The sequence below is a fragment of the Camelus bactrianus genome, chromosome 34, assembly GCF_048773025.1.
Source record: "Camelus bactrianus isolate YW-2024 breed Bactrian camel chromosome 34, ASM4877302v1, whole genome shotgun sequence".
Lineage (NCBI taxonomy): Eukaryota > Metazoa > Chordata > Mammalia > Artiodactyla > Camelidae > Camelus > Camelus bactrianus.
Window position 1 is genome coordinate 16,219,366 of NC_133572.1, and position 25,303 is coordinate 16,244,668.

General features: G+C 39.1%; 1 protein-coding gene across 30 annotated transcripts in view; it reads right to left on the reverse strand.

Moving 5' to 3' along the window:
• LMNTD1 (lamin tail domain containing 1) overlaps positions 1-25,303 on the reverse strand; it is a 314,635-nt gene that overhangs the window by 135,740 nt on the left and 153,592 nt on the right. For 14 of the 30 annotated variants that reach the window (XM_074357488.1, XM_074357490.1, XM_074357489.1 and 11 more), the window contains one exon: positions 5,971-6,502. The exons of 14 other annotated variants lie outside the window; for them this stretch is intronic. The gene's annotated coding sequence lies outside the window, so the exon portion shown is untranslated. The remainder of the gene's footprint in view (positions 1-5,970; positions 6,503-25,303) is intronic. 2 more of the 30 variants (XM_074357486.1, XM_074357475.1) reach the window with 1 other exon arrangement.

A 25,303-nucleotide genomic window follows, 5' to 3' on the forward strand; every position in this document is an offset into this window, starting at 1 on the left:
GAAATTTTAAACACAGTAAGCAGAGTAAGCTTTTATGTCTTCCTAAGGAATTTATCAACTTCATCTAAGTTGTCTAATTTATTGGCATATAATTGTTTGCAGTATTCCTGTATAATTGCTTTTATTTCTTTAAAGTTGGTAGAAATGTTCCCTTTTTTTCATTTCTGATTCTAGTCATTTCAGTCTTCTTTTTTTTTCTTGGTCAGTCTAGCACAAGTTTTATTAATTTTATGAATCTTTTCAAAGAATTGGCTTTTGTGCTTATTGATTTTTCTCTCTTGTTTTTCTATTATTTACTTCATTAATTTCCTTTGTTATTCTCTTTCTCCTTGCTTTAGGTTTGGTTTGATCTTTCTCCAGAGTATTAGGTGGAAGTTTAGGTTACTGATTTGAAATTTCTTTTCTTTAATATAGGCATTTACAGCTATGATCTCCCTCTCAGCATTGTTTTGCTGCATAAAGTTTTGGTATGCTGTATCTTCACTTTCATTCATTCAAAGTATTTTATAATGTCTTCTTGATTTCTTCTTCAACCCATTGGTTGTTTAGGAGTGTGTTTTCAATTTCCACATATTTGAGGGCCTAGTTGCTCTATCCATTATTGAAAGTGGGCTATTGGAGTTTCCAACTATTATTGTTGAATTGCCTATTTCAGTTTTTGCCTCATGTATTTTAGTGCCCTGCTGTTAAGTACATTTATGTTTATAATTGTTATACCTTCCTGAAAGACTCACTTTTATCATTACACTATGTTCCTCTTTATCTCTAGTGATATTCTTTTTTTTTTGAAGTATATTTTGTCTGACACTGAGGATTTCTTGTGATTGGTGTTTGCATGATTATCTTTTTTCATCCTTTTACCTTCAACCTATTGTATTTTTCAGTCTAAAATGTGTCTCCTATGGACAGAATATAGTTGAATCTAGTTTTTTTTTTATCACATCTGACAATCTTTGCCATTTGATAGGACTTTTTAAAATCTATTCTCATTTAATGTAATTATTAATATAGTTGGATTTACATCTGCCTTTTAACTTTTTGTTTTCTATTTGTATTATGTCTTTGTGTCACTGTTGTTGTTACTCTATTCCTCCTTTACTGCTTTCCTTCATCTTAAGTGAATATTTTCTAAAATAGCATCTTAATTTCCTTAATAATTTTTCTTACCATATTTTTTGAGTTATTTCCTCAGTGGTTGCTCTGGGGCTTAGCTGAACTTATTAAAAATGGTTTCAGAGTCATACTAATGTAATTTCAATGAATTACAGAAACATTACTCCTATATAATTAATTTCTTTTCTCCCCTTTTTGTGGCATTATTGGTACGCTGATTGCATTTATAAATGTTACAAATCCCAAATTATATTGTTATTATTACTTTATGTAATTTTGTGTCTTTTAAAGAAGCTGAGAGAAAAATAGCATGTGTATACTTTTAGCTTTTGTTATATTAACTTTTTTTTTTATCATCATCAGTTCTCTCCATTTTTTCCTATAAATTTGAGTTACCATGTGGAGTCACTTCCTTAGCCCAATACACCTTTGCTCCTACTTGCCTCCTTTGTGCTATTGTTGGCAATTATATTACATTTTCATATGTTATAGGGCCCAAAATACGTTACATACATATTATTTTATACAGTTACTTTCAAAATCAGTTAAGAGAAGAAAGGAGAAACAATATGCATTTGTAGTTTGTTATAATTATATAACTACCTTTATCAATGCCCTTTGTTTTTTTCATGTGGATTCCAATTAACATCTGGAGTCACTTGCTTTCAGCCTGAAGAACTTCCTTTAGTATTTCTTCCAAAGTAAACCTGCTAGTAGTAAAATTGCTCAAACTTTGTTTATCTTTATGTCTTTATTTCATTTTTTAAAAAAAGTTTTGCAGGATACAGGATTCTTTCTTTTTATGTATGTATGTATGTATGTATGTATGTATGTATGATTGAAGTATATTTGATTTACAATGTTTCAGGTGTACAACAAAGTGATTCAGTTGTGTGTGTGTGTATATATGTATATGTGTATATATATGTATATATATATATATATATTCTTTTTTAGATTCTTTTTCATTATAAGTTATTACAAGATACTGAATATAGTTCCCTGTGCTACACAGTAGGTCCTTGTTGTTTACTTATTTTATATATAGTAGTGTGTACCTATCAATCCCAAATTCCAAATTTATCCCTCTCCCTCTTTCCCCTTTGGTAACCATAAATTTGTTTTCTATGTCCATAAGTCTGTTTGTTTTGTAAATAAGTTCATTTGTGTCATTTTTTTTTTTAGATTCCACCTAAAAGTGATATCATATGGTATTTGTCTGTCCCTATCTGACTTACTTCACTTAATATAATAATCTCTAGGTCCATCTATGTTGCTGCAAATGGCATTATTTCATTCTTTTAATGGTTGAGTAGTATTCCATTTTATGTGTGTGTGTGTGTGTGTGTTTATACATGTATGTGTATATATATATCTCAAGATAAGACTTTTCTCCAGATATATGCCCAGGAGTGGGATTGCTGGATCATATGTTAACTCTGTTTTTCAAGGAACCTCCATACTGTTGTCCATGGATGCAGGATTTTTGATTAACATTTTTTTTTTCCATTGAACACTTCAAACTATCCCACTGCCTTCTAGCCTCCACTGTTTCTAAGTCAGCTGTTTATCTCATTGCAGTTTCCTTGTAAGTGAAAAGCCATTTTTTCTTGTGCTACTTTCAAGTATTTTCTTCTTGTCTTTGGTTTTCAGTATTTTCACTATGATGTGTTTACTTGTATATTTCTTTGTGTTTATCCTACTTGGAAATTACTAAGCTTCCTGGATATATAAATTAATGTTTTAAAATAAATTTCTTAGTTTTCAGCCATTATTTCTTCATTTTCCTTCCCCTTTCTCTCTCTTCTCCTACTGGTATTCCCATTACATCTATGTTGTTGCACTTAATGCTGTTCCACATTTGTTTAAGGCCCATAGTTACTCTGGAATGATAGTGATTTTGGTAGGGCTCACTTTGGCTATTTCTGTCCTTGACCACACCCAGTTGTCAAGCACCACTAATTGTACATTGGTTGCTTTTGTTTTCAACAGTGCACTGGCACATAAATTACTACACAGATTAATCCAATCCAAATCTGGCTCTTTTGAATGGGACATTTCCCAAATCCAGCATGGGAGATTTGTTCTAGCCCAGGAAGGCTCTTTCCAGCTGTCTCTTTTCCCATTTCTCTCTGGAAAGCTAGCTGGCCTACAGTTTAGCCCTTACCTCCAAAGAATCTATCAATCTCCTCTCAATTACCTTTCATCACAACTTTCACTGTTTTTGAAAGTGACCTCAGGCTTGAATTATTGCAAATCAAGTTCACAATATTGCAAGTGAAGTCAGTCCTTTGGGGAGGGATTTCAAGCTCTCCATTTTATGGCATGCTCCTCGACGTAGGCAAAAATCTTTGAGCCATGACACTGATGCTAAGGGTAGGGACAATCGCACACTTCTTTCAGATACTCTACTTCAGGAGCTGAGTGTTCGGTGGTTGGAAAGATAGCAGCCCCAGGTCTCCCTGACTTGCCTCTCGCAGTGTAGAACTCCCACCCCACAAGCCAAGGGAAGAACGACCATGGTCCCAGGATTCTCAGTGCTGCTATGGCCACAGTATAACCTCCATCTCATGAACAGGGGTTTGGTAAACTTTCCAATTCTCAATCACACTCACCTGGAACTTAGCTTCAGCAATAGGTAACACAAGGTAAGTGGCACTTATATATTGCCTCTCCCCAAAAGACAGTCCTTCCAACTAGGGGTATGTCAGAGAGAGAACCCTCTGTTCATAGCTGTACAATTTTGGAGTGGAGTTTCCATCTCACTGAGCTGGAAGACAGCTCAGAGGTCTTGGTTCAAATACCACAGATTCTTGGTGTTAACAGATTTCTTGAATAAATGTTTCTTTATCTGCTGTATGCTCTCTGGGCCATTTCCAGAAACCTTAAATGGTTGTTTTAAAAAATAATTTTCACCAGTTTCTGTAGGGAGATCTGTGAGGCGCCTCATGCTCTCACAACAGCAGTAGAACTCGCCTTCAGGGTAAGCTTTTAAAACAGAAGTCAGATCATGCCACTCCTCTGCTCGGAATCCTCCAATGACTCCCACCCTCCCTTGGAAGAAAAGCCAGAGTCTCTACAAAGGCCCATAAGACCTTGTGACCTGCCTTCCTCTCCCAGTCTCTCGGACCTCATTTCATATTTCTCACCCTCCTGCTCACCTTGTCCAAGTACTCTGGCCTCCTTGCTGTCCTCAAACCCAAAAACAAACTCCTGCTACCAAGCTTTGCACTTGCTGTTCTGTCTTCCCAGAACACTCTTGCCCTCGATATCCACAAGGCTAAACCCCTCATCTCCTTCATGGAATTACTCAAAAATCACCTTCTCAATAAAATCTACTCTGACCACTTTATTGAATATTGTAATCCACTCTTGACTCTCAGAATTGCCAATCCTCATTTTAAAAATATGTACCATGTAGCACCTTTTAATGTGTTAAACAATTTGGTAATAAATTAACTTTATTGTATAGTTTTTATTGTCAGTCTCCTTCAATAGCATGTACGTATCAAGTAGGCAAGGATTTTTGTCTCTTTTATTCATCGATACCTTCCAATTGTCTAAAACATCTAGTGCCTATTGCTAGCAAGTGCTGAATAAACATTTATTGAATGAGTATTGATTTTATGAAATAATGGAGTCAGGTTTCGATCAAGAGATCATGCTTTTAATCATGAACCTATGTTAAGACCACTTTCAGTTATTAAGTCCTATTTAAATAAAATTCATGGGCTGAAACAGTATTTTACAAATATTTATCAGCAAAATGAGTTCTTTAGTGCTTATTTTAAAAGTGCTTAGAGAGTTTCAGGTGACCGAAGTCACTAGCAGGCATCTTTGAGGAAATACGTATCATAATATTTTGGAAAGAAAAAAGAGAGAGCTTGAGGCAAAACTTTATATTCATCTAACAGAATGATAAATTTATATAACTACAGAAGATCAGATTTTAATCTGTTATGATTTTCAACATTTGAATTTGTTCCCAAAGAAAATTTTAATGATAAACTCAGGTATCATACCGTTAATGAGGCTTCCAATTGATAAGGATCCATTTGGATAGCTTTTGTGAATCACAGTCACTTGTTAGCTTAAAATATCATGACATATAAGGAGCATTCGGCACACACCTACCCAATATCATTGCTTGCATGTATTCATCCCATATGGTAAATGAAATCAGATATTTAGAAAAAAGATGCGTGCATAAATATTCAAAAATTTTCATTCATAATAGTGCAACTTGAACTAACCCAAATGACTATTATTCAAAGAATGGATTAATAGTCTGTGATATACACTTACAAGCCTTGCAACAGAAACAATGAATGGCAAATTCAACCCTCCGAACAGAATGAATGGCATCTTTATATAAAAAAACCGCGTAGCTCTGAAAAACAGTATTGAGAGCAAAAGAGACAGACATTAGAGTGTACATTGGGATTGATTTCATTTCTATGAAATTCAGCCCCCATGAATCGGATGGATCCATGTTGTGAGAGTGTGTGAGTTTCAGCTGAAATGTGACAGAGGTGTGTATTCTGGGTTAATGGATATTACTCTAAGACATGATTCCTACAGTGGGTCTTCGGATACTGCCAAGTGTTAGAAAGGTTAAAGACACGTGAAACCATAAACTTAACATGGACACACTTCCCTCCATTTGTAGGGTGTATTGAGATCAACACAAAAGGAAAGAGAGAAGGAAAAATGACCATTAGGCAATAATGGAGAGAATCACATTTTTCATTACAGACCCCTTCTCTGATGCAGCCCCTCCCCAACACTGACAAGATACCTGACCAATCCAGGATGTCAGTTGCTGGTTGGGTTCCAGGTGGAATGTTGGTGTGTTACCTGGGGCTTGTTGTGGCTGGTGGATCCACGGTAACTGGGCAGAGCCCTGTGGTGGATCAGTGCCACGAGGGGCTGCCGTCCTCTGTGGAGCTTGGCTTAGGGCTCTTCTTTGGAGCTGAGTGAGGTTGTGGTGTTGCTGCTGTCCAGTGGCTTGAGTTCATGGTTCACTTTCCAGAACCTAAAAGGGCAGATAGTGGCAAGTCTGCCTGTCATCAGCTTTTTGGTGGGGATCTTAGGTACTTTCAGATTTGCTCGATCTTGTAAAAGTTGACTTTATGGGAGACATGAAGAGAAGTTGGCAAAAATGCTGGCTGCATTGATTGAGGAGAAATGCCAACTCATTGACAAGATTTGTGCTGCTAAACAGGAGAATGCTGGCATGGAGACATCTGTAGAGAATGCCAGGCTCAACAGAGTTTCATGAAATATGCTTAGCCTTGCTGATACTGGCAGAAATATGATGAGGGTCAACGCGCGTTTGAGGAAGGAACTCAATTCTCTGGTCCAAGAGCTGGTCCAAGATTCCTGCAGTCTAAAGAAGAAGAGATGGCAGAGATGCTAAAAGTGCTCAAGTTCCTGGAAGAGGTCATGAGATCCACACGTCCCAAGACGCATTTTCAAACCATTCAGGGCACCAAGCACCAAGCCCTGTTAATCCTTTTCCCAGAGTTGGGCCTGGGTATCAAGGATTTGCTGTTCCCTCCCCTGCACTCAGGCATCCATTTCAAAGGATCAACACTTGAGCTGCACTGAAGCCAGGAGAAGCAGGGCAAGCCCCTCCTTTAATCAGAGTTCCTCCAACTTCACATTCTATGTACAACAGTGAACTCCTCCATGGTCAACTTCTCTCATCTAAAATATACTGGAATACTTAGATCACCATGAAATTATGACCTTTTCCTATATTCAGCAAATGCTTGGGTTATGTCTTCTTAGTGGTGAAAAGAATGTGGTAAGTGCGGGGAATCTTTTACTTAGTCTGAATATTCACTAGGCCTCAATTCTCAAGACAGTATTGGTTAACTATTATAAATCAGTTATAGAAGTGAACTGTAAAAGCTACTGTAGACATGTATGGACACATTATCTGTGGACGTTCTTTTCCCTTCAGTAAAATCCTGGGTGCAGGATATCTTGCTGGTGCAGAATTTGTAGGGTTAAAATAATTTTTCCAACATGTTTGTACCATTCAAAATTCTCAACGTTGAAAAAAAAATGATGACATATACTGTATAACACAGGGAACTATATCTGATATCTTGTAGTAGCTTACAGTGAAAAAGAATATGAAAACAAATATACATATATTCATGTATGACTGAAGCATTGTGCTGCACACCAGAAACTGACACACTGTAAACTGACTACAATAAAGAAAAATCATGACATATCTTTATAAGAAAGTGTAAACTGAGGTCCAGTACTGTCTTTTGAAATGTAAGACTCTGGACCAGCAAATGGAAAGGAAGGTTGGCATTTTCTCTATGTAGTTGGGCCTTACCCTGGAAGTCTGTTAAAATAAAATTCATGGGCTGAAATAATATTTGTACAAATATTTGTCAGCATAATAAGTTCTTGAACAAAATGAAGTATAATTTTCCAAGTCATTTTTTTTAGAAGATGAATATAAAATCTGCCCTCAAGGTCTCTCCTTTTTGTTTCTCAAATATTATGATTTGTCTTTCTGCAAAGACTCCTGCCAACGACTTCAGTCACCTGAAATTCTCTAAGCACTTTTAAAAACGCATTATGCTGTAAATGCCGACCTGCTTTCTTCCTTCTAGGTCACACAGCTTGAGTCTCTGTCCAGAGCTTCTCTGCCCAACTTTCTCTACACAATCGTCCCTGAAGCCTAGACCACTGTGAACCTGTGTGTCCTGGAGAGCACTACTTTCTTAGTGATCTGTGCAAATTCTGACAGCTGCTCCTCACACTGCCCAAAGACACCCACCAGGTGCACTAACCTTCAGTTTGTAGCCTTTTATTCTAGATCTGTGTTCCTCAACCCTGGCTGCATATGAGAATAACCTAGAAAATTGCAACTGGTTCCACCCTTAAGTTCTGACTCAACTGATTGGAACGGGGATTGGTATATAGTTTTAAAGCTCCCCAGCTGATTTTAAGTTCAGCCAGAAATGAAACCTATAAATCTGATAGACTGAGCCTTGTGTGGGTCCTGAGGGGCTATGATATGGGAATGCTGTTTGGGTCTCAAACTTGAAGAAAGAGATGAAGGACTCAAGGCAGTCCAAGGAGGCACAGACATACTCAAGGACACTTGGGCAACTGCACATGTTGAAAGGTAGTCAACAGATGGATGCAATGTTCAAAAATTGAGGCTTCTGAGTTTTGCTTCCTGACACATAAGGCACTCAACATATGTATTTGTTGAATGAGTGAATCTGAGAGAAGAAGAAACAAAGATTTGACCAGCCCCAAATCCCCGTGCTGTGCACCAGATCCCAAACCTACTTAGTTAATGAATATTAAGATCAATGCTGTCAAAAACATAATGGTTCAGTTTCTCTTGTTTGTTTTCAGTGGTAACGAAGCTGATGATTGAGAAAGCCTAGGTCTTAAGGCTCCCAGCACATGCACAGTTAATTTTAGATTAATACAAATGATATAAACCCCAGTATCTTTACATCCAGCAGCTACATAAATAGGCCTAAACTCCCTGGGGAGTGAGGGAAGTGTTGCTTGGTTGATACGTTTAGCTTACTTTAGATTTTTTTTAAAACAATGACTGGCCGCATAACAGATGTCTGCAAAAATGAGAACCGAACAATGGTTGTACAAACCTCAGTAATACACAGAAAATAAAGGGGACAAAAAGAGAAGCCTCAGCTTATAAACACAGCCAGCCCAGATGAATGGCTGCAAAGGGACTTGTTCTGGTCGAGATATACAGATCTGCTTCTAAAAGGCCCCATGGATGTCGGATGTTGGGGGCAGGCCTCTGATGTATGAGCTGGTGTGTCTTTATTTGCATATTAAATACATAAATAACCAGCAGTGCAGGGAAGAGATAGGGGGACAAACAGGAATGCAACATTGAAAGGGCACATTCATCTAATTAAAAACTAGCTGGAACACAGCCAGATTCACAGCACATACAAAGACTCATCTCTCTGTAGCAGGTCATTTGTGACTCTCTCCTCTCTCTGAGAAGTGAAATAAGGCAGGTCAGGCTGACTCAGCTAACATCAGTAAGCCTATGTTACTAACTGTGCCGTGGTAGGTAAAGGGTGAACTAGACATGGTATTGTTATAATACTTGATCTTTTATGGGATAAATTAATTGCTCTAAGCATTTATCAGCTAATATTAATGCAGCAAAGGTTGCAGTACTCAGCTACAAGAAGAAGAAATTCAATCCAAGGCAGCTTAATTTTCTGTGCTCACCCTGATGGTGGGGAAGGTGTGAGGCGGTCTGTTAGTTCACTCTATGCCTTGCTTCTATGTCTGCATCTTGCTCCCTCTAGCATCAGTAACTTGCTGCCAGGTTGCCTATTTTACAACTAAATCAGAAACGCCATGAAAAGCCACTCCTAGAAATGTCTCAAGACTCCATGCAGGATCTGCTGTGGGGCTACACAGCACGTTTCCCCCATTCGTATTTCAGGGGCATCCCTGGCTGGGCCCCTGCCTCCCAATGCTCTTGAAACAAGAGAATGGATTCTGGTATTTCTATTAAATAGGCAAGTGAGTTTTCCTCTCTGTTTTAAAAATCAAACAGGGTCAAGGTTTTCTAACAACATTTATTCACTCAAAGTTAAACAAAGATTAACTGAGCCAAGCCTTGTGTGAGTCAATTCCAGCATGGGGGGTGTGGGAATGGAGTTTCCCTACACCAACAAGCAGTTCTCGGACACCAGCTGGGTGTCCTGCAATTCAACTCTGTTCTGACACTATCGACCTGGAGATAGTGTCAGAGTCCACAGGTTAAGGGTCCATGCTTACAAAACTGCTTCTTCCCCTCCAAGAGCTATAGATCAGGGTTCCCAACCACCTCCTTCCCTGAGTTCAATTCATTTGCTAGATAGAGCAGATCGCACAACTCAGAGAAACATTTTACTTTCCAGATTATTGGTTTATTATAAAAGGATGTAACTCGGTAACAGCCCAGAGAGAAGAGAGGCACAGGGCAAGGTGTGTGGGAAGGGGTGCGGAGCATCCACGTCCTCTTTCTTCTATGTGTTCACCAACCCAGTAGCTCTCTGAACCTCCTCCTTTTGAGGTTTTATGGAGGCTTCATTCTATAGCCATGACTGATTAGATCATTGGCCACCGGTGGGTGACTGAATTCAACCTCCAGCACATCTTTCCTTCCCTGAGAGGTCGGCGGAGGGGGGTGGGGGCAGAAAGTTCTAACCCTCTAATCACATGATTGACCCCTCTGGCAACCAGCCCCCATCCTTAGGTGCTTTCCAGAAGTCACTCATTACCATGACAAAAGACACTTTTATTGCTCTCAACACTTGGGAAATCCCAGTGATTTTAGGAGCCCTGTGCCAGAACCCAAACGAAGACCAAGTACACATCTCTTATTATAAATCACATTATCGCAGAAGTGCTGAGAAGAGACACAGTAGCACACAGGACAGGAAAGCTCTATCCTCCAGGGAGGACTCTGATGGGATGCAGCCTTGTCTGGTGGTTCAGGTTAGACACTGCAAACAGACCGTCTAGGCTTGAATCCTAGCTCCCTCTCTGTAACAGTAAGCAAGTTTCTTCATCTCTCTTAACCTCGGTGTCTTTATTAAAAATTAAGAATTTAAGGGAGGAAGTTGTGGCTCAGTGGAGAGTGTGTGCCTAGCATGCACAAGGTCCTGGGTTCAATTTCTAGTACCTCCATTAAATAAATAACAATTAAGAATTAAAAAATAATAAAATGGGAATAATAATAGCACCTATCTCACAACTATACAGATTTTAAAAGTTCATCACTGGAGAGCACCTAGGAGAAGGTTAGGCTCATAGTGTCACCGACAAGACCCACTGGGGTCCCCGAGAAAAATAAAATGGAATCTAGGTGACAAAGTCTTACCTCTTTTTTGTGCTTGCCTGTAGTGGGCTGACTGCAGAGGACTTACACCTAACACGTTGGATTAGAGCTCCCAGCTCAGAACTCCTACCCCCGACGCCTAACTTGGCGTCATGCGGAGAACCGACCCGCACGAGCGACACCTCAATTCAAGATGGCGGCGGGCCCTGCACAGAGAGGCTGCGCCGGACGCTTGGGCCTGGCGCGCGTGCGTGGCACGCCTGCGCACACTCGGTCAGAACTCCGCCCCTCCCTCCCCGACGCTCCGCAGACCAGATCCCGGTACAGCAGCCCTGCGATGGCCTCTGGGGACAGCGTGTATTGTGAGCTCGCGCCTCTCCACTCTTCCATCAAGGAATAAAGCTTTCCCTTGCTTCTGAACTGAACTCTGTTCTTGTTCTATTGGTGCGCGCGACACCAGGCAGAAAGCCCCTTGCTAGGGACTGACCCCAGAGGGCTGGTAATAATAGCAAATGTAGTAACTATTTATTATTGTTATAATGGAGTTTGAAAGAAAGAAATTAGCAATTAAGCCAGCAAAATAATTTTAGATAGTGGTAAGTATTGTGAAGGAAACAAAACAGGATTTTGACGAAGTGCCTGTGAAAGTTATGTTACATTGGATCATCAGGGAAGGGTCTTTCAAAGAGATGACATTTAAGCAGAGTCAAGCAGATCCAGGGAACAGTACCGCAGGCAGAAGGAACTGCAAATGCAAAGTCTATAAGGCAGGATCGTGCTTGGGGTTTTCTAGAAAGGCAGGCAGTGTGGCTAATCCATATGAAGAGTGAAAGGTGCTGAAGTCAAGAGACAGGACAGATCATAAAAGTCTGTCAAAGACTAGAAGTGGGTTCTTGCTTCTCTCAGTAAAGGGACCTTATGCAGAACACGGCCTCGAAAAGCATCGGTAGGTACAAAATAAGTGAGGGTAGAGGACCCCCTTCTGTTTCCCCAGATACTCCGTGGAGGAGAAAAGGGACAATCCCCAGCCAAAAGGGGGAGTCAGAGGGTAAAGCTTCTTGCCAGTTGGGTACAAGCAGAGACGGAGTGAGGAGACGCTCTGATGGTATCTGGAGACTGGATCTTTCCTGGTCGGTGGCAGGAGGGTTCACCATCCTCCAGGGGGCCTATGTGAAGCAGCGGTGGCCTGGAGAGTAGCCTGTTGACTCAGGCTGTGCTGACTAGATGGCCGAGTCCCTCTACAAAAAAGGCAGGGCTCGGGGCGGAGTTGCCCACAGACAAATAACTGACGGATTCTTTTAAAATACAGCAAAAAGATAATCGAACTAAATTTAAACTTCCATATTATAATCAAACTTCTTCTAGCTTTATGTTGAAGGCCTATGGACTTTAATTAATTGAGGAGGTGACCTCCCCGCTAAAAGATTTATGACCAAGTAGTATTTGTAGTATTTACTCAAGGTGAAGATGCTTCAGGCCATAAGCAGGGTAATCAGATAATTTATCATCCAAGTCAGGGCACTTTGGGGAGTGAAAGACGGTGCTAGTAGTAATAATTCTAGAACAACAGCATAAACGAATATTGTTTTGAACAAACTATGACCTACTAAGGAGTTACCTGCCCCTTTTCCAGACAAAAACCAAGGGAAGAACTTGAGATTTATTTAAATTTTCATTAACTTAGAAAGCAGGCTGAGTCAGAGGAATTACGTGGTCTGATTCATATTTTCAAAGATCACTCCAGCTTCTATGGAGATCGGATGGTAGAGGCGCACGCCAAAACAGCACTTTCTAAGTTTTTGCAGTGATCCAGGCACTAGATGAGAGGCTTGAACTGGGGTGAGGCAGGGAAGATGGAGAGAACTAACTATAATCAACACATTGGAGGCAGAGCAGATAGGACTTCCTGAGGGACTGGAGTCTGGGCATGAGCAAGGCCAGAGTCCAGCAGCATAAGCCACTGAGCAGACGAAGTTGCATTTACTGAGACCAGAGTTTTCTTTATGTGTCAGCAAAAATGTGTGTCATGCCTTTAGTCTGATCAGGTGCAAGTAAGTAACAGTCAGGACAGCAACAATCCCACAATGAAAATGTGATTGCTAATGATGTGTCAGATACTGTTCTAAGAACTTTACATCCATTAATTTAATCCTCTTAACAACCTGTAAGGTAGGTATTATTATTTCCAGCATTTTACAAATGAATAATAAGCTGAAGCACAGAAAGACTAAGTAACTTAAGTCGCACGTCCAGCTAGTGGCCAAGCCTGGGTTAGATTTCACTGATTTGGGAGCTCTGATTCCAGGCTCTGCCTCTTAACCCCATGCCTGTCTGCTTGACTCCATGATCACTAATTTGAATCATTTGACTCGTTGCATGCTGTTGGAAACAAGGGTCTCAGATGGTAGAGTATGAGTTGGCTCACCTTAAAATACTTACTGAGATTGGAACACAAGCCCCTCTTCCCCAAAGATGCTCAGGGAGAGAACCACTGAAATCAGAGGGTCACGCACTCATCCTAAATGAGACTGCAGTTCCACGGAGTACGGGAACATGGATCCTGTGTCTGCTGCATGTTATCAACTAGGAGGAGGCACGTGATCTTCCTCTACGCCTCATTCTACTCATTGGAAGTAAGGGGCAGCACCGTGCATTCATTATCTGGAAGGCAGCTCTGCTCCCTCGTTTAAAAGGCTGTTCTGTGATGGGAATGTAACTTGGCGCAGCCACTATGAAAAACAGTATGGAGATCCCTTAAAAAACTAAAAATAGAGTCACCATATGATCCAGCAATCCCTCTCCTGGGCATATGTCTGGAGAAAACTCTAACTCGAAAAGACACATGCACCTCAGTGTTCATAGCAGCACTATTTACAATAGCCAAGACATGGAAACAACCTAAATGTCCATCGACAGATGACTGGATAAAGAAGTTGTGATATATTTACACAATGGAATACTACTCAGCCATAAAAAAGAATTAAATAATGCCATTTGCAGCAACATGGGTGAACATAGAGATTATCATACTAAGTGAAGTAAGTCAGACAGAGAAAGACAAGTATCATACGATATCACTTACATGTGGAATCTGAAAAAAATGACACAAATGAACTTATTTACAAAACAGAAACAGAGTCAGATATAGAAAACAAACTCATGGTTACCAAAGGGGAAAGGGGAAAGGAGAGGGATTAATTAAGAGTTTGGAATTAGCAGTACTAACTACTATATATAACACAGATAAACAACAAGGTCCTACAGGGAATTATATTTAATATCTTGTAATAACCTATAATGGAAAAGAAGATGAAAAAGAATATACATATATAAATGTATAACTGAATCACTATGCTGTACACCAGAAACTAATACAACATTGTAAATCAACTATACTTCAGTTTTCAAAAAAGGCTATTTTGGGGTTAGATTCGTAGGTTCAGATTCTAGCTTCCCACCTGTTAGGTGAGTTTTATATTACTTAACCCCTTTATGTCTCCGTTTCCCCATCGGTGAGGTGGGGATAACACTATGCCAGAGATTGGCTAGTTTTTCACTAAACACAGTTCCCTTTCCTTCTGGCCACAGAACTAGACTGTATCTCCCAGTCTCTCTTGCAGTTTGGTGTGGCCAGATGGTGCTAGCATTAGGATACGGCAGGAGTGATGAATGCCGCCTTCAGGTCCAGTCCATACAAACTTCCCACTCTGTGCTCTCTCTTGTTTGCTGGATAAAAATTAGAGAATCTAGCAGAGGACTCCAGGTCCACAAGGGATGGCAGAATCACAGACTGGAAGGTGTCTGAGTCTCTGAACTGCCTTGTCAAAGTTGTGACAGGTGGCACCATCCACTTTGGGTAAATTAGAAGTAAATGTTAATTGTGTTCAACCAGTGAGAGTTGGGGGTCTGTTTATTAAAGCAACTTGAATTATCCCAACTAGTATAAACACCTACCTCACAGGGTCACTTCTAGCCCTAAAGTATCTATAAAGTATTGGTGTAAATGTGCTCTCAGAACATAGAAGAAAAGGTATCTCCATAATTCTCTTTTTCTGAATTCCTTGTTACAGCTAGAGGATAATGTAGACCTCTTTGGAAATCATGGTTCTGCATGTAAAGATCTTACTGTGATTGACAGCACAGCCTATTTGTACACAAAAACGGGTGCAAGAAGATTATATAAAATGAGCAGAACAGCAGGGAGGAAGGGCGAACGTGAGCCGGGGGTCTAACGGCTGTGCTTCTCTCATCCTTCCTGGAGTCCCCACAACCTTGTCTGCAGTCAGGGCTACAGGATCTCCAATGTGACTGCACACCCTTGCTGAAGATTTAAACCAACGGGATTATTACAGCCCATTGTCTTTCTTTGGGGTAGAGTCAGGCTCATGGGTGCTACTCTGTGACTCCTATAGCAAGTAGGCAGAGAGAGGACTTTAAAAGAATACTGATTATATTATATAGAATCAGAGATGCAGGCTTAAAAATGAAAATTATTCTTGAGGGATGTTTAGATTTTCTTATATAATATATATATTTTTCATTGAAGTATAGTCAGTTTACAATGAGGTGTCAGTTTCTGATGCACAGCACAATGCTTCAGTCATACAGGAACGTACATATATTCATTTTCATATTCTTTTCACCATAAGTTACTACAAGATATTGAGTATAGTTCCCTGTGCTGTACAATATAAACCTGATGTTTATCTATAGATTTTCCTTTGCAAATCTTTTATTATTGCTATGAAGTCAAACGCCCAGAAAAACTTCCGAGATGCAAAAGAATGTTTAGCAAAGATCAATTTGTATCCTGCCTGGGAGGAAGATTTGGAACAAAAGGAAGACTGGCGACTCGATATTTACTTGTTTCTACACACCCTGCCAAGTTTACTCCAGACTTACATTGGCAAATAAATCCCTGAAACTTGACTTTAATTTTCTCCAGTTCACCTTCAGGCTCTTAAGATGTGCTCCGCCATCATCACTCACGATCTCGAATCTCTAAACGTATCACAAATCTTATTTTATGATAGAGCATTGTCAGCAGATATACTACTTGGGTGACAGAGAATTCTTCATAGCCTTGTAGATAAATAAGCCTATCAGTTCAAAGATATTCACATACCCACAGAAGCCTCTCATCATTGGAAATTTTCCAGTGCACCAAAACGTGTCTGAAGTAGGCAGCACCCAAAGAAAAAGCCCGTTATAAAAGCTCGCAACTATCATACAGACACAGCCCCAAGGAAGCCATGGTCACCTGGCTCAGTCCCAGACGGTTGTTACATGCAGAAAATTATAATTCAGATAGGATGTCCAATGTTCATGCACACGTGTCAACATCTTTAAAGAGGATACAAGCACATAAACAACAAAATTCATTAAAATGCTCTCCTTCCCTATTTTATAGTGTCCCAAGCCTCTGGAAGCCTTTCAATTTCCTTCCCCAGAAGAACTGACTGTTTCTACATCATTTCTTCCAAAAGGTCATCGTTCTGTCCCAGAGCCCCCCCAGCAAAGGACATGCCTCGTCTACAGGCCCCTGGACACAAGGGCTCTTCTTTGCTCTTCTCTTCTGTCAAAAACCCATCTGCTTTGCTTTTGGCCTGTCAATCTCATCTTCATTCCATCATAAAAGCCCAAAGAATTGCCTGGAATCGGTAGAGTCTTCCTTGGTTGGCAGGAAGGGTAGGGGATTGAGCAGGACAAGCCAGAACCTTCCTCATATGCTAATTACCTTTGTTCCATCACAGCTATTAAGTACAAGGCAGTCAAACAACACCCTAAATGTGTACATGGTGCCTATCCAGGCTCATTTCCAAAGATCATTCTAATGCAAAAGCAATGCTTTGTAGGAAACAGAGGCTACCGTTGGCCTCTGGTAAATGATTCAGGAAAGCCCGACATGATAGCACCATCTCTCAAAGACTTCGCACAACTGAGCTTTAGGTAACAGCAAAAGTGCCCGTCTGTCGCCTGGTGGAGGAAGAATAACTTATTCTCCTACTGGGACTAAATTAAAAGATGCGACCATTCCATCATATTTAGCAGCACTCCTACAATGCACAAGGGCTTCTGAGGCCCTGATTAAAAGGAAGAAATATCATCTGGCTGGGAGAGACGATCTGGAACTAAAACAAAAGTATTCTCACCCTTGACTAAACATTCACTGTCTACAATCTGCCTTCTGTACGTGCCCGGGAGAGCAACACTCCCAAACACACCCGCAAACACGAATGTTCTGTTCACAAGAAATCTGCTTTAAGAGACAGTTACCCAGGAATGATTTTTCTCTACGTTTGAAGCTAAATGCTTTACCAAGGAACATCACGATAAACGTGCCTCCCCCAGCAGCGAAGGTCCACAGGCCATTTAAGCTGCTGGTTTCAAAGGAAAGAAAAAAAAGGAGGGATTATTTTCTTAGCCTTTATGAGGCTAATTACGTTGTGCATTATTTCCACAAAGGGGCTTCATTAATCCATAATTAGCTGTCAAGGGTCTGGGCTTCAACTTAGCAAAGGCATAGGTCTGAGCTTCCTTGTGCACATGTAACAGCCTTGCTGCGGACAAGGAATTTCTCTGTACTTAGATTTTCAAAAACTAGAATGAGTTCATCGCACTGTTTACAACATCGCAGCTCCTCTCTGGATTTTCAGTCTTATTTACGTGAGATCCAAATGTTGGGTAACTTTGGATAAAAGACTTCTGTCTTCCTTGTGACAATATAAATATTTTTTTGAACAATAGATATAACATTTTTTTGTTTTCCTTCTTAAGCTGTTAATACTTGCAGAAAGGAGAAATTCCAATCTAAAATATGTTATTGTTATTCACACAATTTTATATGTCAATTATAGCTCAGTAAAGCTGGAAAAATGTTAATGTTTTTACTATTTAGTACATTATTATAATTTGTAGTTATTTCAGTTTAAATCTTTCTTATACATTGTTGAAGTGCTTTCTTTGTGAAATAAATCAAGAAACAGAGAAGGCTGTGATAAACCCACTTCATGAATATTGCTCTAATTTTCTTATTTTCCAATAGCTTAAGATAGCATTCCAATTCTCATTCACTTCTCTTAATATTAACTATTTCTATATAAAATGGAGAAGTTCGTTACAGGTAAAAGAAAAATCTAATTATATGTTATACTCAATAATTTTCTAATTTTGAGGTTTGCCATTCTGTAATGTTCTACTTCAGGTACTGTTTAAAATTTCTCATCATTTTTTGTGAGCCTTTTAAATCACATTATCTGATTTATTGTTACCTCTTAGAAAGGAAGGCTTTTTACCCATTTAGTTTGCTATGTATTGTCCTACCATGGCAAAATCACACCCACAGATACTTAATAAAATTATCTGAAGATAAACCACAAACCATATACGCTGCTCACACTATAATGAGATGAATATAGGAATAAAATTGGTTTATCTTTCCAAGTCCTATATTTGGATTGAACAAGGCTTCCATTAGAATAATGGATACAGTCCGGAGCCTCACATGCAAAGAAGAGAGAGGTTTGGAAGCAATCCCGAAGGAAAATGATAAACATGTTCAATTGTTGGAAAATGGATCAGATGGGGAAAGCTACTATGCTTGCTCAGTGTAGAAAAGAGAGTTTGTTCACACATAGCTCCCAGGCCCATGGAGGGTCATTATCGAGAGGAAGATAATTAGCTATTCATTCTCCTCTCCTCTCTCTGCTCTCTTCTCTTCTTTCTCTCCCAAAGAGACTCAAGAAAATATTTATAGAAAATAATTGTATATGGATTTTTTTTCCTTAATATTTTCACCAGAGGCTGAGCAGGGTCAGATTTGTCATTGGCTTTTCTTACTTCTTCACCAGTTCAGTAATCTACCCATTCTGTAAGGTACCAAAGATTCTGGGGGTTTTTTGGGTTTTTTGGGGGTTTTTTGCCTTCCCTATTAAATCTGTCTCAATAAAGTATCTGATTAAAGTAATTCATATCATGGTAAGTTAATTAGATTATTGACACTTAAACACATTACTCCTCAATTCAACACAATAAATATTTCCAGAGCTCTCACTGAGAATTAGACTTTGTTTGTACCAAAAGCTTCCAGAACAAATGAGCTTGGTTTTTAGAGGCCAGCTTAATTACACTTGAAAAAGAGAGAGAAGGCTTTGAGTTAAAGGAACATAATCTCAGTTGCTGTGTAGCATTACATATAGTGATTATGGAACTACTGAATGTTACATGTTACCCCATCTATAAAAGCAGTATTCTTAACCTCACAGACTAAATGGTTAAATGAAATGATGCATGTAAAACGTTGATTTTGTTATTATTATTTTTATCTTTACATCATCTTCTGGGTTCGGAAACATTTAGAAAGATCTTTCTGCCCCAAAAAGCAACACAGGAAAAGGAAAAAAGGAATGATGCAAACACAGGTAATTTTTCCTAACAGGTAAAGTAGGAAAATAAAAATAAATATAACAGTAACATTAATAGCAAATACCATTTTAAGCACTTGCTATGCACCAGGCACCATGTTAATTCCTTAAGATTATCTTCTTTAATCCACACAAATCCTAGGAAATAAACATTATTACCATCCCCTTTTTACAAATCTCTCTGCGTGACCAAGGCTCAGTGTCCAGGGTGGCCCAGCCAGTAACTGACGGGGCTGAGGCTGAACTCAAACTCCCCGGCTGCACAGTCTGCACTTAAGTATATAGTTTCCCTTCCCTGGATCTAATGCTTTCTCTTCTCTGTTCCTATTCACTTCTGATGTGATTTAATTAATTGGGTTAAGATACAAGTTATTTTCTGAGCGCTGGGCTTTGAATACTATGTACACGTTTAATTCAAATACGTTGTCTTGATTTTATTTATATTGTCTCTTTGAGTGTATCACTTTTTATTAATTATTTTTATGCATTATTTTTTAAAATAACTTGAAACTTAGAGAAAAGTTGCAAAAACTATATAGAAACTTTTATTCTCCTGAACTAGTTTGAGAGTTTGCTGCTGACATGATGTCTGAATAATCCCCAAATACTTTCTTGGGAACTTCGTCAAGTGAAGCTATTCTACACACCGTCACAATGAACCATAAAAGCAAGGAAATTAACATTCACTCATTACTGACAACGAACCCTCAGACCCCACTGGAGTTTTGCAAATTGTCCCAAATCATGTCTTTTAAAGAAGAGGGATTCAGGCCAGAATCACATGCTGCATTTAGTTGTCATGTCTTCTAGAAAGTTCCTCAGTCTTTCCTGGACTTTCATAATCTTGATGCTTTTGGAGATTACATGTGGTCAGTTATTTTGTAGAATGCACCCCAGTTCGGGTTTATCCCAAATTTCCTCCTGATAAGATTTAAGTTCTTTCACAGGAGCATCACAGAAGTGGCGTGTTCTCATGGTGTCCTATCCCTTCTCTTTGTCCCGTTACTGATAAGGGTAAATCACCTGATTAAGGTGTCTGACAGGATTCTCCTCTGTGAGGCTGCTCTTCTTCCCTTTGAAATTAACAATCATGTTGTGGAAAAGTACTTTGAAACTATATAAATATCCCATTCTTCATCAAGCTATCAACTTTTTCATTTATTTATATCAGTACGGACTCATGGATTCCTGTTTTATTGATCAGTTTTAATCCATTACTACAAATATTTATTCTGATGCTCCAGTTGTCACAGGTTTGGCCAGAGAGACCCTTCAATCTAGCCTCTATGTCCTTTTTTATTTTTAAATGTTAAAAAAAAAAAAGCAGTTTAAGGTTCACAGCAAAATTGAGGGAAAGGTACAGGGACTTCCCACAGACCTCCTGCCCCCATACATGCATAGTGTCCCCATTATTAGTACCTCTCCCCCCAGAGTTCATGAATGTCTATCTCCTTCTGACATGTCTCCATTATTCTTTGAGCACATCCTTCTTCCTGACACATAAATGTGTTCGACTCATTTAATACTTTTCCTGCCCTGAACCTGGAATTAGGAATTTTTTCAAGAAGCCCTGGTTCTTTTTAGCTGAGAATGGTATTTAAAACCAGAGATATTTATGCTCGGCGTGCTCCTTATGAGTCCATACACGTATATTTATTTCTATATCTCTCTCCATACATTGAAAACCATGAGTTCAGATACTTCCAGTTCTGATTAAATACCACAGATTCCTTCTCGTTTCTCTCTTTTCACCTTTGTACTTCCTCTTGGTTGACAGTATGAAATCTAGCTGCCATTAACTTTGATATAGTTCTTACTGGATCAATCGCCCATGTGTGGCCAGTCTCTCATTACTACCACTGCCTCTCTCCTCTGCTGGCACATTTGTCCTCCCCCCACACCGGGCTGCCACCCCATGCAGACTCCCTTTCCCACCCCGTCTAGACTGTGACACCATGCTCCAGTCCTTCCAGTACCACTTGGCCACCCCAACTCTCAGAAGCCTACTTTGATCAGTTCAATTTAATGGAATTTGGACAGAATCGTTCAGGTAGAGGAAGAAAGTGAATGCACAGTCCTTGAACATTTGTGTCAAACCCTGCAATTCTTTTTCTTTGAGGGTTTGCTGAAAAAGAATTAGTTCTAAGATAATCCATCCTAAATGACAACAATTATGCTGATTTTATTCTCTTTTCTAACTGCACCAGGTAAAAATTTCCACTGGGTCTCGTAACTTCTCCTGTGAAAAGAATCCTTAAAACCAGTCAGCAAGTTTAATTGTCATTCACAATGTCAGTAATTCTTAAACTTCTGGGAATTATTCAACACATTTGGGATTCTGATGAAAAAAATTTGAATCCTTTCAAGTAAATGTTTGCATCCAAGAACTTTTGTTTGGCTGACAGCTTATTACATACTTACCATATACAATGGCTTTTCTGACTCTGCTATATGCCGAGTACAAAATATTTTGAAAACAATGCCAGGGGTTCACAGATAACATTACAAACCTCTCTTTATGAAAGGACTACTGGCATACTTCAAGATGACTCCATATTAAAGAGACTTCTATCAAATTCAGGGAAAATAACTTGCAGATTGAGTCAGCCATGCTGTTTATGTACAGAAGCAAATCTTAAAATATCAACTGCTAAATCACAGATGGACAATAAACATATGAAATACGCTCAAACTCATGAATAATCAGGAAAACGCTCCTTAAAATCACAAGATACGATTACTCACCCAACACATTAGCAAAAATTAGGAGTTGGCAAGATTGAAGATCAATGGAAACATCTTACATCCAGTTTGTGAGACTCTAAATCTGTACAACCACTTTTGAAAACAATTTGACATTTTTAGTAAAGGTAAAAATGTATACACTATAAACCAGCAATTCCACTCCTGTCTGCAAGTATATCCTAAAGAAAAATCACAAGAACATATGTAGCAACATTATTTGCACTACCGAAATGATGGAAGCAAACCAAAAATCTATCAGTGAAAGAATGAATGAATAAATGTGATGAAATAACATACAGTGGTGAAAATGACTGACAGGTAGGTAAACAACATGGATGAATCTTACAAACATAACACTGAGTAAAAAAAATCACAGAAGTATGCATATGGTAAAAATACATTAATATAAATCTTTTAAAATACATTAATAAAAATCTTTTAATATGGTCTTGAGAATACTTGCCCGTGCATTTAAAAAAAAAAAAAAACCCAAATTCAAGATTGTAATTACCTCAGAGGGAAAAGGCTGAGATCAGACTGGGTAGAAGCCCACGGAAGTCCTCAAAGATATTTGCAATGTTCTTCATATTTCTTAAATTCATGGCCAATGTACAGATGTCAATTTTGTTATTTGTAATATTTTACACACATGTGGAATATTCTTTTACTATTATTAACTATTTAATTTTTAAAAGTAAAAAAAAAAAGAGCTGCCTTCTTGAGGTTCCTTGCACCATTATAATTCCTACAGGTAATTATTTTATTGTTTGGAGGAGAGAATATTCTGAGGCCAAATAAATATCATGAATTTTTAGACATTACTCTTCTTAGCCTACTTATAAGGTGGATAGTTTATCCCCTTCTGCAGGTGGAGAAGCAGATTCACAATGGGTGAGTTCTGGCCCCAGGGTCTTCCGGATGAGTAGAGGTGGGGTGAGAATTGGAAACAATGTCTTTCTAATGCTAGTCTGTGCTCTTCCTGCTCCATCAAATGCTACAAAAGGTTCCCATACAAATTGTCTCATCTGATCCTCTCAACAGCATTCCAGATGAGGCACTGATACCTTCATTTGTAAAATGAGTAAACTCGGAAGGACTAAATGGCTTTCCCATAGTCTTGGCATACAAGCATTTAAATCCAAGTCTTTTGACTCCTCAATTCAGTGATTTACTGACCACGAAGACTATCATCTTCCCAATGATAACTTTAGAATAATTGGGGAGTAGAGCTTTAAATTCACTTGTCATACTAGAATAGAACCTCCAGAGGTATGTGATTAAAATCTTCTGCATCATTTCAGTTTTCTTTCCTCTCATATAAGGAACTGAAGTGACACTTACCAAGAACTATTTTATATTCTAATAGCTTCCTAAGTACTGACCAATTTTCCTGGTTCTAAGATCCCTAGCTCACATGTCCTGTTTCCTAGAATGGGAAGCCCAGTCAAGTAGGTTCAATGATTGGCTCAAGATCACACAGAGCTCTCAGCAGTCATACCTTCTGACTGCCAGGTCCATGCCTTCATAATCTAAGTCAACTTTTCTCAGCAGTGAAAGAAAATTCCTACCTAATTCTTCATGTCCACCTCAACCTCTAGCTTATTTATTTCACCTGACGTGGCTTTCAGTACTTTGTTCTGTCATCCTCAAGAAACTCTTAACCTCTGCTGGCCAGACAGACAGCCAAGAGTACAGAGGGCACATTGTACCCCAGAGTGCTATTTTGGTTCCACTTGAACAGTGAGATCTTGCAAAGGTTGTCACTGCTGTGACTCTGACAATTTGATAATTTACTTTTAACAAAAAATAATTTGTGTAAAAAACACATAAAACAAACCCCACCCTGGTATTGAGGAACAGCAATGGAAATTATATTTTCTTTTCTTTGAAACACTGGTCACTTAAAATCAGTAAATAATAAGAAAGTGACACTGGTCACTTTAAGCCAGAAAATGATAAACTTTTTAGAACATTTCAATCGGTGGTTCTCTTTTAATTTTACTTGGTTTGTATAGATTGTATTTAATTTGTATTCACGTAGAGGAATTCAAGGTCCCTCTTTCCATAGCTCAAGGAAGCAAAAAGGGCATTTTGTGAGGTCTGAGGTGTGGAGATGGATGAGATGGGAGATGCAGAAAGCTGATGATAATTTTTACTTGATCGGGGAAATCAGGATATAAACATCTGTTGGTTGATCAGTCAATCAACTGATCAATCCACTGATGTGCAAGCACACATACAGACATGCAAATATTCACACATAAGCGGCAGCTACAGACACGTGCTGACATACAGCAGTGGAAATGCAAAACAAATCTCTCATCTTTAACCCTGCAATTTAAATCTAAGTGAAGACTCTGCTTACGTTGGTCTGGAATCTAGTACCTACATTATGCTTTATTCCAAATGTCTAACACTGAGCAGTCTGAGCTGTCATTCTAATGTTAATGATAGGGAAAATTTTGAATGAGACTAGGTACCAAGGGCTAAGTTCATTTTACATATGTTCTCTTATTTAATCCTCCGAATTTTTCATCGGAGATAAGTACTGCTATTATCCTTGGCACTTATTCAGCAGAGGAAACTGAAGCTTGAAGAGATTAAAAGCCCAAGGTCACAGAGCCAGCAAGTGTGGAACTTAGATTCAAATACACATCCTTCTGGCCTCTCAGTTGGTTTTTTCCTCTGCTGTGCTCTGTTGCCCCAGCAGCACCGACCTTCTTTCTTTAACACCGAACAGTCTGATTCTATTCTGGTCAGTCAAATGTTTTCCTGTTTCTAAGTGGAATAACCTGTATTTTGCATTTTCTAGGGAAGGGATGGTGGTGTTTGGGAAAAGAAGTGACTCTGTCTTCTGAGAAGCTGATTAGAAAATTTCCAGACTGTATCATGGTAATAACTTAACCTCAAACCCTAAGACATTTAGGTGAGCCAGGATGGATGTCCTCAAAGAGGAAAGGGTCAGACAAATACTTCATCCCTTAGATGCAGTCATTGTCCTTTATGGCTCCTCTGGCCTCAGAGAGCACAGAACAGTAAGGTCAGCCAAACAGATGTGGGGGCAGACAAAGCTCCCCGTGTGCTAGCCTCCTCCAGACACTTACGTGAACATCAAAGGCAGCTTTGAAGATCAAAAGGAGAAGAAGTCAGGAAGACA